Genomic DNA, 16,939 nt, shown 5'->3' with positions numbered 1-16,939 from the left:
CTTAAAATGTCCCAAACCTTGAAGGTACAATTTTTATAACCGCGAGACTTCTGCCATCATGTATCAGTTTAGCTACATTACGACGAACGACGGTTTTTATCACGGGAAAGACTCTTACTTCTATGTGTTACTTAGATTTAAAAGATAAATTAGTTATCGATTAATCGACCAACTATGATAGACTCGAAAAAGAACAATCAAAACAAGCAATAAAACAAAACAACCTGACAGGTCGACAAATAATTAGGTATCAATGTATCGGTAACTTTTTTTCGCAGCGGTATACAGACTTATACAGACATTTTTATGGATTATACAGACTTGCCAAAAAAAAGCCTGGCATCTCTGCAAATTAGTGACGGCTTAATGTTCAAGACATTTTCCTAATATATTTTAATTTCAAGCGACATATGCTGGTTTGTGTCTTTGCTGAATGCTATTCATACAAAGATTGCGTATTCAAACACAGAAAACTAAATTTACCCAAAATTAAGTTCTTTTTACTCAATTCGGACCATTACTGCAGCTACATAAAATTAGGTTAAATGCAGAGTACCCAAAATTGGGTAGTCCGGTATGAACTACAAGTTGGGTTAAAAGTACACAATGATGAGTTCAGGGTTTCTAGTAAAAATTACCCAAAATTAAGTTCAAACTACCCAACTCAAGCATTAAAAATTTCTGCAGAAAAAATAGAAAAATTTCGGGTTTTTTTTCTCCAATAAAAATCAAAACATTAAAAATAATAATTATACCATTATTTATTAACGAGTCAGCGATATAATTTAAATGAAATATAAACACTTCACTGTATTGGGCTGTTTTTTTTTCCTACTCATAAGGCAAGGAAGCATGTCTACGCAGGTACGTTAAATGTTCCAGCCATACCTTCACAGCCAGTTCCGGAGCCGGAGATTTCACCGTCGCAACTTCCTTTATAACCTTAAGTCACGGAACGACACTCGCGACATCTTCGTGCTTTTCGCCAAGCAGTTTGTATTCATTGTACGAATTCTCCATATTCTTCGAAAGAATTTCGACCACCTGCTGAACCATTTGCACCAATCTTTTTGAACGCATTAAAATCTAAAACGAAAACAAATTAGTAAATAGCCAGATTATCAACCTCGTAAATCCTACTTTTTAGTTTTCATCAAATAATCCTCGCAAAAGGTGTTCTAAATGGCACGACCCTTGTTGGTATGCAACTCGTACGCTGAATAACGTATCCCAGATTGAGTCCGATTGCCGCAATTTAGCCGAGTTTTATCCAGGCCGGACATTTAACTGCGAATGTAGGGATATCATTAAAAAGCATGAATGTAAAGAAAAACTACACACTTACTAAGCATGAACCAGAAATTTCACATAGTTATCGTAATTGTACTTGTCCTCTTGAATTTCAAACAGCAATTCCAAATACTGTTTGATCTGGCTGGCTTCATCATTGTACTCCCTGACGTCACTATCAGACGTGCAAGAACCGGCACAGGTGGCTTTTGATATTGATCCCTTCATTTCATATCGGCATCAAACAACGTGCGGTTCGGCGTTGGCAAACTTCTCAACATGAAAATGTATCGTAACCTGTTAAAAATGAAATACTATTAAAAAAAATTAAAGATAGATAAATAAAAGTGAGTTTTTTCGATACATACCTCTATCCATTTTATCAGGGGAAATGCGAGCATCCACGTTATCGCGTGGTTCAATCTGAATCCTGATTTCTCGGTTAGTAAGATGTTTTCCATTTCTTAGGGCCTCTCGTGCATGTTCTAAAAAAGAAAAAAAGGCAATAGGTTTAATAAAATCATTCATATTCGTTACAAAAAAGCAGCTTTCTAAACAGACCTCTCAGACCATCTAAACATATAAAAATGCAGTTCTGTCTGTCTGTCTGATCCATATAGACTTGGAAACTACTGGACCGATCGGCGTGAAAATTTGTATGTAGGGATTTTAGGGGCCGGGGAAGGTGACTAAGATAGTTTGAGACCCCTCCCCCTCCTGGAAGGGAGCGGTCCCATACAAATGAAACACAAATTTCTGCAAAACTCAAGAGCTAATCGAGCAAATGGAACCATATTTGGCATTTGAAGGTTTGTGGGAGCAAGAAATATTTCCATGGTGGTATGACACCCCTTCGCACAATTTCTGCACTTCTCGAGAACTAATTAAGCAAATGGAACTAAATTTGTCATGTGAAGGTTTTTGGAAGCAAGAAATATTTTCATGGTGGTTTGACACCCCTCCCTCTTTTTGAAGGGAGGAGTCTCATACAAATAAAACTCAAATTTCTTCACAACTCGAGAACTAATCAAGCAAATGGAACCAAATTTGGAGAGTGGAACTTTTTGGAAGCACGAAATAGTTTCGAGGTTGACACCCCTTCCTCTTTTGAAAGGGAGGGGTCTCATTCAAATGAAACACAAATATCTGCACTACTCGAGAACGAATCAAGCAAATGGAACCAAATTTGGCATCTGAATGTTTTTGTGAGCAAGAAATATTTCCATGGTGGTTTGACACCCCTCCCTCTTTTTGAAGGGATGGGTCTCATACAAACGAAACACAAATTTCTGCACAACTCGAGAACTAATCAAGCAAACGAAACCAAATTTGGCATGTGGAGGTTTTTGGAAGCAAGAAATATTTCCATGGTGGTACGACACCCCTCCCTCTTTTGAAAGGGAGGGGTCTCATAAAAATGGAACACTAATTTTTGCACATCTCGAGAACTAATCAAGCAAATGGAACAAAGTTTGGCATGTGAAGGTTTTTGTGAGCAAGAAGTATTTCCATGGTGATTCCACACCCCTCCCTCATCAGAAAAAGAGGGGTCATATACAAATGAACAACTTTCTGCACAACTCGAGAACTAATTAGGCAAATTGAACTAAAGTTGGCATGTAGAGGTTTTCGTGAGCAAGAAATATTTTCATGGTTGTTTGACACCCCTTCTTTTTATGGAAGAGAGGGGTTCTATACGAATGAAACACACATTTTTGCACAACTCGAGAACTAATCAAGCAAACGAAACCAAATGTGGCATGTGAAGGTTTTTGGAAGCAAGGCATCTTTCAATGGTGGTTCGACACCCTTCTCCTTCTGAAGGAAAGGGGACCTTTAAAAGTGAAACACAAATTTCTGCACAACTCGAGAACTAATCAAGCAAATGGAACCAAACTTGGCATGTGAAGGTTTTTGGGGACCAGAAATGTTTCTATGATAGTTTGACACTCCTTCCTTTTCTGGAAGGGGAAGGGAGAGGAAAGGCTCCCATACAAATGAAGCAGACATTCCACTTAATTTCTCCGAAAAACAGCCTAAAATAATCGGGATGATGCACAATCGCCAAAAATCGACGTCACACGCTATTTTTGAATGCAAGATGGAAGCTTCTGGCTTCTGGAAAATAGCCAAAAATGGCCGAAGACCATCCGACATCGGTATTTCTGGAACCATAATAATGACTAGGGCCAGAAACTGATACCACATGTCATTTCGAAATCCAAGATGGCGAACTCCAGTGTTTGGAAAATAGCCGGCAATGACCAAATACATACTAATATAGGTATTACCGAAATCGGGATGATGCATAGAAGCAAAAAATCGACCCCAGACATTTTTAATTTTGAGAAGGCGACTTCCGATTTCTGGAAAACAGCCAAAAATGACTAAAAACCACGCAATATTGGTATTTCCGAAATCTAAATGATGAGGAAAACAGCCGAAAATGATCAAATACCGTCCAATATACTGCCGCCCAAGCATAACTGTCCCATATTCTGTGCAAACCTTATGGACGCTGGGACAGTTATGCTTGGAGCAGCAGTATGGGTGTTTCCGAAATCGGGATGATGCACAGTAGCAAAAAATTGACCCTACATCCCGTTTCAATTCTAAGATGGCAGCTTCCGGTGTTCGGAAAACTGCCGAAAAATGACCAAATACCATCCAATATGGGTGTTTGCGGTATTTTAATGATACATATAAGCAAAACATCAACCGCAAGATCATTTTGAAGTCTAATATGGCAACTTCCGGTTTCTGGAAAACAGCCCAAAATGACTAAATACCACCCAATATAGGTATTCCTGAAACCTGAATGATGCATAGCAGCAAAAATCGACCATAGGCGTGATTTTGAATTCTAAGATGGCGACTTCCGGTCGATGGAAAACAGCAAAAATTGATCATATACCACACAATATGGGTATTTCCGAAACCAGAATAATGCACAGAAGTCAAAAATTGACCCTAGGCATCAATATGAATTTTAAGACGGCGAATTCCGGTTCCTGGGAAGAAGCCGAGAGTTACCAAGTATCACTTATTATGAGTGTTTCCGAATTTCCGGGATGATACATAGAAGCAAAAAATCGACCGCCGGTGTCATTTTGAGTTCTAAGATAGCGACTTCCGGTGTATGGAAAAAAATCGATCAAATGCCACCCAATATGGGTATCTACGGAACCAGAATGATGCACAAAGGCGAAAAATTGATCTCCAACACTACTTTAAATTCTAAGATGGCGACTTCTGATTTCTTAAAAACAGCCGAAAGTTACCAAATACCCAATACGGATATGTCCGAAATTGGTATGATGCATGAAAACCAAAAATCGGTCTAAAACACCGTTTCAAAATCTGAGATAGCGACTTCCAGTGTTCGTGAAACAGCCGATAATGACTAAATTGGGATGCTGCATACTGAAGAAATCGACCCCAGATACAATTTTAAATTTTAAGATGGCGACTTTCGGCTTCTGGAAAACAGTCGACTGACCGATTATCACCCAATAACCCCAAAACCAGAATGACGCCCATAGGTTCGATATTTACTCCACATCCCATTTTGAAAGACATGATGACGACTTCATGTTTCTGGAAAACAGCTTAAAATTACCGAATACCAATCAATATAGGTATTCAAAGAAATAATATGATGTACTGAAGCCTAAACGCGTGAATGTTTTTTTTATATGATAAAACCAATCATTTTAAATGATTTGTTCTTTTAGTTACAACCTATCTAATATCCGATGCGTCATGCGTTTGCAGACTATAAACATATCGCAAGGTCAATCTTTAAATGTATGAGGAATTAATTTAGAATGTTTAAAAATTTTCAAATAAAGAAAACAAATTGACGGGGCGAAGTTTGCCGGGTCAGCTAGTCTGTTATAAATATGAAACGACTCAGTTTCATCTCGTGAGCCAAGCCTGGACCGGTTTGAAAGCTTGCGGTTGCATTTGAAAGGTCTTGTGCTGTATTATTTCGATCCGAAGGGTCTTTCAAAAGTTTCGTAACAAAGTGTAGGTCGATATACTATTTCGATTTTTTCAGCAATAGCTGTATCGATTTTAGCCCCCTAAGGGCATCCTTAACAGTGCGGTACCATTTAAGTTGTTATGGCGGCTGTGTACAGCGCGGCTATTTTGCTCACTCACCCGTTTTCACACAGGTCGTTGCTAACGTTTCAATTTGACATTTCATCCAGCATAAACCTTTAGCAGCGCGGTTATCGGGCTGCTAAATTTGAGAGCGCGATGCTTCCCGGAAGCTCGGCTACTATTTCTCTAGCGCGTTTAGCAGCGACCGGTACGGTGTGAAGTGATGATAGAGCGCTGCCAAACGGGGTATAGAAGCGCACCGTTAAGGATGCCCTAAGTTGCATTTGTAACGTATTTCGATCTAGATATTGACACTAGAATGCACTTTTTTAATAGCGAGTTGAATTAATGAACTACAATAATCAATTAAAATTAACACTTCATCAGAGGTCCTTAGAATTATCATTTAGGAAATTGTTATCTGATAATTAGGGACAGTGGTTAATCGCGATTTCTCGGAAGCCGCGAATCCCGCGAAATTCAGCATTGGCCGCGAAATTTACAAAAACCCGCGAAAGTTATAAAAAATAGCAGCATGCTATGTCAATCACGACGCATTTCGATTTAAAAACTAGCGAAATTCATGAAAATCAGCAACACGGATAAAGCTAAAGATTAATGGGCACCTCGATGGCAACGCGTCGTCTTTTTATCAGCCTGGGTTGAATTGTCTTCGGACGGTACGGTTACTAGATCCGGTTCGAGCAATAATTTTGGCGATTGCAGGTCACTGCAATGCAGAGTATGCAGCCTTAAAATCGAAGTTGTAAGCTGAACCAGCGAGCATTTTTTTAAAATACTCGACAGTGAGATGATTTGGTAGGTATTCAAATCGCTGACATTTTGTTGTACTTTTACAGCTTGCAGAAAAATATTTAGCGATTCCCTGAAACTCGGTATATACGGAACGCAGCGTTAGCCAGTAAAACAATTAATACGGACCTGCCGAAACTAAAATAAGACTAAACGTAATTTGACACAGTTTGTACTTTTTGTTTAGTTTTACTTTTTGTAATGCAAAGAAATCATGAATCGTACGGTTAAATTACCGTATATTAAATTAAATAAAACAGTTGTTCCTCGTTTCTACCAAAAAAATTACTTTACATTGGGTTTTCCAGAAAAGTAGGTAGCCGCGAAATAACCGCGAATTTTTAATTTTTTGCCGCGAATTACCACTGTCTCTACTGATAATGAATGTATTCAAGTATTTACCTTTTTTATTGTTTCAGAGCTAATTGTAGTGTTTTTCCAACGAAGGAAATTCGCCTAAAACGCTTGCAGCCATTACTGTTTTTTATGCCGAGGTTGATTATCTTGATGTTGTGCTTCCGGGAAAATATACATTGTGAGAAAAAAAGGGTATCTTTTGGAAAAAAGACCCCAAAAATGTAATTAAAAATTATATACAGTCGAATCCCTTTATATCGACTTTAACAACGCAAGGGACTGTCGTTATAGCGAAATGTCGCAATAATACGAAAAATGTTTGCATATGTAGAACAAAAGGTACCGTTGAGAATGTCGTTATAGAGAGATTCGACTGTACTATTGTCGCAATAAAAAATGACAAGTATTAGTTTTGGTATGCCGTTATAGAGGAAGGTCGTGATAGCGAAATGTCGCAATAAAACGAAAAATTTTAGTATAAAACAGAAGGGACTGTTGAGATTGTCGCTATAGCGAGATTTGTCACTATAAAAAGTGTCATTATAGAGGGATTCGACTGTATCTCAAAACACTCGCTTTTTATAAATATGAATTTTTCTACAAAACTACACGTTATAAGCTAACTAAAAATATTTAACTAAATTTGGAGAAAATGAAAATAAAAAAATCAAATCAAATGAAACTGATTTTTTTTTGTCTTTTTTCAGTTCAGTTTTTTTACAGTGTATATTTTTCTAAGAACAAAATTATTATTTACAACTTTGCCGAATGGGGAGCGGGGGCCTAGTGTGGTTGGTAACGTCTCCGCCAACCACGCTCGACGCCTGGGTTCGAATCCCACCGCTGATATAGGTGTCGATGGTTGTGAGGTGGCGTGATCCACTCACAACCAACCCAACTGGTCTAGATTCAATCCTAGCCGACACCGGGAGATTTTCTGAGGCGAAACATCTCTGGGATCACGCCTTCCATCGCATGAGGAAGTAAAGCCGTTGGCGCCGATCCGTTAATAAACGGGTCGTGAGTTAGGGTCCTGGGTGTGGAGTCGCCTCCCTGGGCGTCGGTGATTGGCCACAACAGTGGCGGAACTAGACCGACGGAAAATAAGCGAGAATAAAAAAAAAAACTTTGCCGAATAAACTATACCGATCAAACAAACCGTTCAGATGCTAAAAATTTTTATCATAATTAGACAATCCGCGCGGAACACAGTCTCAAAACTTGAATGTCCCGGGTTTTGTGCTGACAGAAATCAAACGTCGCGACTATTTCCTTTTTACTATTTGCTATTTCCTGTGCTGAGTCTTTTTTCAATAAAAAAATATTTTTAGCATTTAAACGGTTTGTTTGATTGGTATTTTTTTGTTTTATTTCACAACTTTAAGTTTTTCTATTTTTTATTTCTCCATGTTCAGGTATATATTTTGAGTTAGCTTATAACGTGTAGCTTTTGTGGAAAAAAAATAGATTCATGGAGAGTGAGTGTTCAGAGATATTCAGTTTTAAATTATATTTTTTTTTTTCTTTCTAAAACGTACCCTTTTTTCTCACAGTGTATATTTTTTCTGGAAGCACAAAATTACTATCTACAACTTTGCTGGAGATATCGCACTAATGAACCAAACCGTTTTGGCTTTAATTTTTTTCCATTTTTTGGGAAACTTCACCTTTTTCGTTTCTCATTTCTCCATCAATGTTTAGCATGTCTTTTGTAGTTTTTATGAAAAAAAAAATCAGATGTTTCAAAAATGAGCTTTTTAGATAATTGATTTTGAATGTTTGTTTCAACTTTGTTTTTTTAATAGTGAATTTTTTTTTGGAGAGACAAAATTGTTTCCTACAACTTTGCCGAAGATGTCACACCGATCAAACAAACCGTTTTTGTTCTAAACATATTTGTAATCAATACCTTCCCTACATAGCATTTCAAAAATGATTCGTGGTTCAAAAAAAATAAACCAATAGCACAGAATAGCATCTTTTGCGCATACAAACTTCAATGCCAAATGTTTCAGCCAAATCGAAAATGACAATTTAAAAAATATATGAAAACTGGTACATTTTTGGTGGAATTGTTCCTTGGCGATATTGTGCCTGTAATGCTCTTTTTTGTTCTAGAAACATTCATTTGACACAGAACAAGCGTTGTTTTACTTCCTCAAAAACCAAATCCCAGAAAAATCTCTCAAATTCAACAATACCTACGCTATTATAATGAATGATTTTGTCTTATTTATTTCTAATTAAATCAAATTTATTATATGAATCTTTCTCTAAAAATAAATTGTCATTTTAGATTTTTTGGTTGAAAAGGTATTTCATTTACCTACCAACAATTACATTCACTATATTACGAAGACAGCTAATATACGTATTTGTTAATTTAAAAATGAAAAATACCATCTAAAAATATTGAACTATAGAAGTAGATTCTGGATAAACCTTAGTAAATGGACAAAAAATTTCACAAGCCGCGAATGCTTGAAAATTTTTTGTCCATTACTCTTACTCTTTTATAAATTTACATTTTTAAGAATTTACTCTTTTAATGTTAATGTTTAATGTTTGGTCACGATCATTTAATAAAAATGAATTGAAAATACATTTTTTAACGCGTTTTTCAACAATTTTTTTACATGTATCCGTTTTTAAGATATTTTAATATAAAGTTTTAAAAATAAGATTTTCATGAAAATACGCCTTTTCGTAAGTTATTTGTAGTTCTCCAGCAACAAACATAGATTTTTCAAAATATATAACCGATATAACACAATTTATTCTTTGACATCAAAGAGTTCATTTTTATAAAAAGTTGCCTTATAACTTCTAGTTTCGTTGAAAAAAATTCAACACTTTGTTTTTGTTAATTAAAATTTAATTTTTTTTTCGAATTTCCAGATCATTTGGCATGGAAACGCTCCAAATTAGATTTTGAATGATTGTATAACAATTCCCTGAAAACCATTATTCCGAAACCTGTTTCTCCAAAAGATATTTCCCCGAATGTACTGATTCACTGAAGATCATTTTTCTGGAAGATTTTTTTTAGAATGTCCTAAGTCCCCGGAAGTTATTCTCCGAAAATATTTTCCCGAATACAGTCAGGTTTTTTACGCGGGTTGGTTTTCTTAATAACTAAAAAACGGTACAGTGGTTTTTCGCTTTTATCAACAGTCGTTTTTATCACTACTCGCCAAATTCACGCTCGATTTTCTCACGTTTTCTTTTTCGTTTTTATCACGCTTTTTAAAAAAAACTTCAAATCAAGAATAGTGTACTTCCAGTTGCAGAAAATGTATTCGAAACATCATTTTAATTTGTACCTTGTGTCTTAGTTTTATGAACTCAATGTATTTGATCAATTTTCTGAGGCAACCAAGTGTCATATCTGTTACAAATAATTTGTGTCATAATTTTGAGAAAAATGAACCGTGAAATACGTATTTCATTGACTTTGAAGCAAAAATTACATGTTATTCGGGCAGTTTAGAAAGAAAATCTGTTAACTACTTAAAAATCCCTACAGTTTGATCCTCATAGAGCGTGGTTTCAAAAATTATAAAATCTAGCGGTTCCACAATTTCCACAAATTAGGCTCTGCTGGCTATGCTAAAGAATGAGCAGTACAAATCATATTGATATTGCATGTATAATAGTCGTGAGAAAGTCCGTAAAAATTCAATGGAGAAAAATATCAAAACCTAACCTTTTCTTGTTTATTCATTTGTTTCTTGAACTTATATTCCATTCAACTATGCAAGTGCATCATTTTACTCAAAATATCATAAATTTCAATTGAATCCAACACAAAAAATTCAATTTTTATCATTTCGCTAAGTTCACGGTTTTGCCAAATTCACGGTAATTTTTTTTTTAACCGTGATAAAATCGAAAAGGTACTGTACTACCTATCGACCTCATTTCAATCACGTTTTTTGTTTCGGGTCAAAAGTAATCATATATTAGTTTTAAAAAAAATCACAATTCTTGGTATAAATACTGAAAATTTATGATATTGCATTTAGGCCTCAAAAATGACCACTTGTTAGTTTTTCAACTCAATTTAGTCTTTTTTCACGCGGTTCCATACACATTTGGAACGCATCCCCCGCGTAAAAAACCTGACTTAAACTATTTTCCCGAAAACTACAATAGAAACGTTGTCTTAGAATCCAATTTTTTTTTCGTTCACACGAAGTAATGAGTCTAAGCAACTAAAACTTCGGCTCAAAACGTGCATTTCTAACTCTTATAGCTTCACCTGCGCTATGTGTAGTCTTTTTAATATATCTATTTTCAAAATAATTAAAAAGCAAAAAAGTTCTGCGGTAAAGCCATCTGGCAATTTCACATTCAATAACGCCACGCCCTGAACTTGTCAGGACCACTTTGTGTTTCTGTAGTAAAAATTTAAAGGGTATGTGCTTGAGTGCACAAACGTAGGCTGGCCGTGGGACTATTGGCCCTGACACAAGTAAAAGAGATTTTTAAGGCTGTTCGCACCTACGCGAATTTTCATATGCAATTGTTAATTTATGTGTGAAAAGAAAAGCAAAAATATTTCCTTCCTTCACTTTCGCAAGTAAAAACCAAACCAATATAAACAGAGTCGTCAGGGCCAATGGTGGGTGTTAAAATTTAAATCTGCCGTAGCCATAGTATATGACACACACCAAACGTACAAATACCATACACAAAAACCCATGAACATTTCACAAAAAAAAACACATAAACCTGCCATAAACCACAGCATAACAGTCCCATGTAATTTCTAATCACTTTTTGCTTAAACTTCAAGAACTTCTTCACATACCCGGTGCTCTCAAAAAATCGCAAGAAAGAGCTTTTTGTTGCTAAATTGATTAGAAAAATATGAATTTTGGTCAGTCCCATATTACAAATAAACGCCAAACGAGCTCAGTGCTAAAAATAACTAGCATAAAATTATCGTCGCTATCATAAAATACCAATTGAAGTACTTATAGGAAAAATAATTAATTTGTTGCCTATACTGCCGGTACCCGCATAACTGTCCCATAATGATTTTTGTCACTTTTAAGTTATCATCGGGAATCGACTTAACTGTTATCATATTTTCCGAAAAAATCTGAAATTGATACTTTTGTTGGAAAAACATGGAAAAAATACCAAGTTGTGTTGGTCCCATATTGAAAGTTCCCGCATTACAGTCCCACTGCATAGTGGTACAAACGCGAACAAATAATTTTGCTCCAGATTAGTGTATATCGGATAACTTTGGGCATATAGAAGTATATCATCCAATTAACTATACTAATGTTGTTTTTCTGTAGTACAATCTACGTTGTTAGTGATACTGCTGGTTGCTGGTTGAATTTATATGTGATGGGACAAAATATGCGAGTACTTTTGAAATGTACCCGCATATTTTGTCCCATATTGTTTGTTTTTCTCGAATTATGTAACGTAAAACCAATTCCATCCATGGTTTTTTGTTCTCAACGTTAAACTTATGGTGCCATGAAACTGTTCTGGTCATTGGTTTTGAGTGAAATTGCTTAAAATAGCTGGAAATCAGAAAATTCACGGGTACTACTAAATCGCCGTTTTCTCAACATGTTGTTTTTCATTATGGGACAGTTATCCTGGTACCGGCAGTATACAAGTATTCTGTCATAAATATATTTACGTCGGATAAAAGCATTTTTGCTCACACATGTTATACACACATACACGTAATACACACACACACAAACACACACACTACTCACACACACTACTCTCACACACACACACTGCTCTCACACACACACACACACACACACACATACACACACACACTGCTCACACACACACACACTGCTCACACACACACACACACACACACACACACACACACACACTGCTCACACACTCACACACTGCTCACACACACACTACTCATACGCACACGCTACTCAGACACACCCACGCTACTTACACACCCACGCTACTTAAACACACACACACACACACACACACACACACACATTTCCACAAATTAGGCTCTGCTGGCTATGCTAAAGAATGAGCAGTACAAATCATATTGATATTGCATGTATAATAGTCGTGAGAAAGTCCGTAAAAATTCAATGGAGAAAAATATCAAAACCTAACCTTTTCTTGTTTATTCATTTGTTTCTTGAACTTATATTCCATTCAACTATGCAAGTGCATCATTTTACTCAAAATATCATAAATTTCAATTGAATCCAACACAAAAAATTCAATTTTTATCATTTCGCTAAGTTCACGGTTTTGCCAAATTCACGGTAATTTTTTTTTTAACCGTGATAAAATCGAAAAGGTACTGTACTACCTATCGACCTCATTTCAATCACGTTTTTTGTTTCGGGTCAAAAGTAATCATATATTAGTTTTAAAAAAAATCACAATTCTTGGTATAAATACTGAAAATTTATGATATTGCATTTAGGCCTCAAAAATGACCACTTGTTAGTTTTTCAACTCAATTTAGTCTTTTTTCACGCGGTTCCATACACATTTGGAACGCATCCCCCGCGTAAAAAACCTGACTTAAACTATTTTCCCGAAAACTACAATAGAAACGTTGTCTTAGAATCCAATTTTTTTTTCGTTCACACGAAGTAATGAGTCTAAGCAACTAAAACTTCGGCTCAAAACGTGCATTTCTAACTCTTATAGCTTCACCTGCGCTATGTGTAGTCTTTTTAATATATCTATTTTCAAAATAATTAAAAAGCAAAAAAGTTCTGCGGTAAAGCCATCTGGCAATTTCACATTCAATAACGCCACGCCCTGAACTTGTCAGGACCACTTTGTGTTTCTGTAGTAAAAATTTAAAGGGTATGTGCTTGAGTGCACAAACGTAGGCTGGCCGTGGGACTATTGGCCCTGACACAAGTAAAAGAGATTTTTAAGGCTGTTCGCACCTACGCGAATTTTCATATGCAATTGTTAATTTATGTGTGAAAAGAAAAGCAAAAATATTTCCTTCCTTCACTTTCGCAAGTAAAAACCAAACCAATATAAACAGAGTCGTCAGGGCCAATGGTGGGTGTTAAAATTTAAATCTGCCGTAGCCATAGTATATGACACACACCAAACGTACAAATACCATACACAAAAACCCATGAACATTTCACAAAAAAAAACACATAAACCTGCCATAAACCACAGCATAACAGTCCCATGTAATTTCTAATCACTTTTTGCTTAAACTTCAAGAACTTCTTCACATACCCGGTGCTCTCAAAAAATCGCAAGAAAGAGCTTTTTGTTGCTAAATTGATTAGAAAAATATGAATTTTGGTCAGTCCCATATTACAAATAAACGCCAAACGAGCTCAGTGCTAAAAATAACTAGCATAAAATTATCGTCGCTATCATAAAATACCAATTGAAGTACTTATAGGAAAAATAATTAATTTGTTGCCTATACTGCCGGTACCCGCATAACTGTCCCATAATGATTTTTGTCACTTTTAAGTTATCATCGGGAATCGACTTAACTGTTATCATATTTTCCGAAAAAATCTGAAATTGATACTTTTGTTGGAAAAACATGGAAAAAATACCAAGTTGTGTTGGTCCCATATTGAAAGTTCCCGCATTACAGTCCCACTGCATAGTGGTACAAACGCGAACAAATAATTTTGCTCCAGATTAGTGTATATCGGATAACTTTGGGCATATAGAAGTATATCATCCAATTAACTATACTAATGTTGTTTTTCTGTAGTACAATCTACGTTGTTAGTGATACTGCTGGTTGCTGGTTGAATTTATATGTGATGGGACAAAATATGCGAGTACTTTTGAAATGTACCCGCATATTTTGTCCCATATTGTTTGTTTTTCTCGAATTATGTAACGTAAAACCAATTCCATCCATGGTTTTTTGTTCTCAACGTTAAACTTATGGTGCCATGAAACTGTTCTGGTCATTGGTTTTGAGTGAAATTGCTTAAAATAGCTGGAAATCAGAAAATTCACGGGTACTACTAAATCGCCGTTTTCTCAACATGTTGTTTTTCATTATGGGACAGTTATCCTGGTACCGGCAGTATACAAGTATTCTGTCATAAATATATTTACGTCGGATAAAAGCATTTTTGCTCACACATGTTATACACACATACACGTAATACACACACACACAAACACACACACTACTCACACACACTACTCTCACACACACACACTGCTCTCACACACACACACACACACACACATACACACACACACTGCTCACACACACACACACTGCTCACACACACACACACACACACACACACACACACTGCTCACACACTCACACACTGCTCACACACACACTACTCATACGCACACGCTACTCAGACACACCCACGCTACTTACACACACACACACACACACACACACACACACACACAAACCGCACACACATACTCATACACGTTACTTACACATACACACACGTTACTTTTACATACACACACACGTTACTTACACATACACGCCATTCACACATACACGCCATTCACACATACACGCCATTCACACATACACGCCATTCACACATACACACACGCTATTCACACACCCACACATACACACCCATACGCTACTCAGACAGACACGCTTAATATACGATACACCATACCTCCACTATCGGCAGCACCCAAACGGCTTCCAAGTCTTCCAATGGTCCCACCAGTAGGAACTGGTGGGGTCCAACTCAGATCGAAGAGAAGCCGAACTATTCGCCTCGACGGTCGACCAGGGAATGATCTTCTTTCAATACGGAATGTTCTTTTATTGCGTCACTCAGTGTGGGGAACTTGGGTGATTGGGGAGAGAATTTTAGTATTTTGCTGGGCCAACCGTTTTATGATAAATAAACCATCCTAAGGTTGTTGGCAAAGTTCCTCAACCAACACCTGATTGTAAACGTGTGTGCTGTCCATGACAAACCATTTCCGCACACTCATGGATCACGGACTACCAATTATCCGGATGGTTAAATAAATCAGCAATAAAAATTTTCAGTTTCCCGGCATCTGAGATCAGCTTGATATTCAACGTTAAAAAAATTCGGGTATTCCTCCGCTAAACAGTATATCAGGGTCCACCAAGTGTGTTCCGAAATCATCTCTGTTCGCCAAGCTGGCGTCTCACCTAATTCGGTGGAAATTTTATTCGCCCGCACTCCGGCTGATATAAACCATTCAATTAAATGATTTGACATTTAAGCAATTGCTGTGTGATTTGTTGATGGTTGATTAATAACTCATTCAGGCGTTCCGCCTGCTTAACACTCCAGGCAATTTTCCAGCGGCTCCTCGAAACCATCGGCCTACAAACGTTTATTTTTATTAGGGTTATAGTTATGAGTGATAGCAAAACTTACGTCGCCTCGCCGTGTTGATCCCGCGGTTCATCCATCCTTCCTTCATGAATTCTTCACCCGTTGCACTTACGTTTATTAAATAGTTTCGAATAAACTCTCGCGAAAAATACGGCAATAATATATAAACTGGAGTAACAGAATTTAACGGAGTGAAAAACAAAAAAAAATATTCACTTACGTTCGAGCGTCTTGATAGAAAAATTTTTCACTACACTTTTCACTTTTTATTCACTTTCACTATTTAATTCTATCACTTTTCACTTGCAAATACGTATTTCGGCACTGACATAGTGCCTTCGTCAGTGCTTATTTGGACTGTGGAGAAAATAGCGAAACCCCAAGAATTTTATACCTAATCAGGTAAACGACTGGGGCAAATTTTAACTCAGAAAACGTAAAGTGGTTAGAAGTGTTAGGTATTACCCGCTTAGTATGTGTGGGTTTCCTAAAGATTTCGAATTCAAAGTGGTTGGAGTTTTTAACAACGACTACATCTAAAAATGGAAGCCTGTTGTTTTGTTCAATTTCCAAAGTGAACTGGATATTTTTATGAAGACCATTCAAAATTCCCAAAAAACTTTCCAAGTCCCCCTGTTGTAAAATACAAAAAATATCATCAACATACCTCCACCAACGATCTGGTAAGCAGTCTTTTTCATTTAGTTTATTTTCCAAATCTGCCATAAAAAGCTCACATAAGAAAGGTGAAAGAGGATTCCCCATCGGTGCTCCTTTTGTTTGTTTGTAAAATTTCCCACGAAATGAAAAATAATTGTCTTCCATGCAGAGTCGAGTTAACTTCAAGTAACTGCGTACTTTAGTTTTCCAAGGGTTGTCACATTGTAGGGAAAGAAGCCAATCTTCCAAAAGATTTATAGCTTCTTTCACTGGAACACTCGGAAAAAGTGCTGTGACATCAAAAGAAACCATTATCTCGCCAGTGTTGATGCTCCCCGATGATTTTAAATTTTCAACAAAAA

General features: G+C 36.6%; 1 long non-coding RNA gene across 1 annotated transcript; it reads right to left on the bottom strand.

Moving 5' to 3' along the window:
* Positions 1-736: 736 nt before the first annotated feature.
* LOC129729512 (uncharacterized) lies at positions 737-16,099 on the bottom strand. Its single transcript, XR_008728684.1, has 6 exons — positions 15,960-16,099; positions 15,728-15,905; positions 1,659-1,775; positions 1,346-1,587; positions 1,141-1,287; positions 737-1,086 (listed from the first exon to the last, which is right to left on the bottom strand). It is a non-coding gene; the product is annotated as an uncharacterized LOC129729512 (long non-coding RNA).
* Positions 16,100-16,939: the final 840 nt, after the last annotated feature.

The sequence above is a fragment of the Wyeomyia smithii genome, chromosome 3, assembly GCF_029784165.1.
Source record: "Wyeomyia smithii strain HCP4-BCI-WySm-NY-G18 chromosome 3, ASM2978416v1, whole genome shotgun sequence".
NCBI classification, from domain to species: Eukaryota; Metazoa; Arthropoda; class Insecta; order Diptera; family Culicidae; genus Wyeomyia; species Wyeomyia smithii.
Note: the sequence above shows the minus strand (reverse complement) of the source record. Positions and strands in the feature narration are given on the sequence as shown.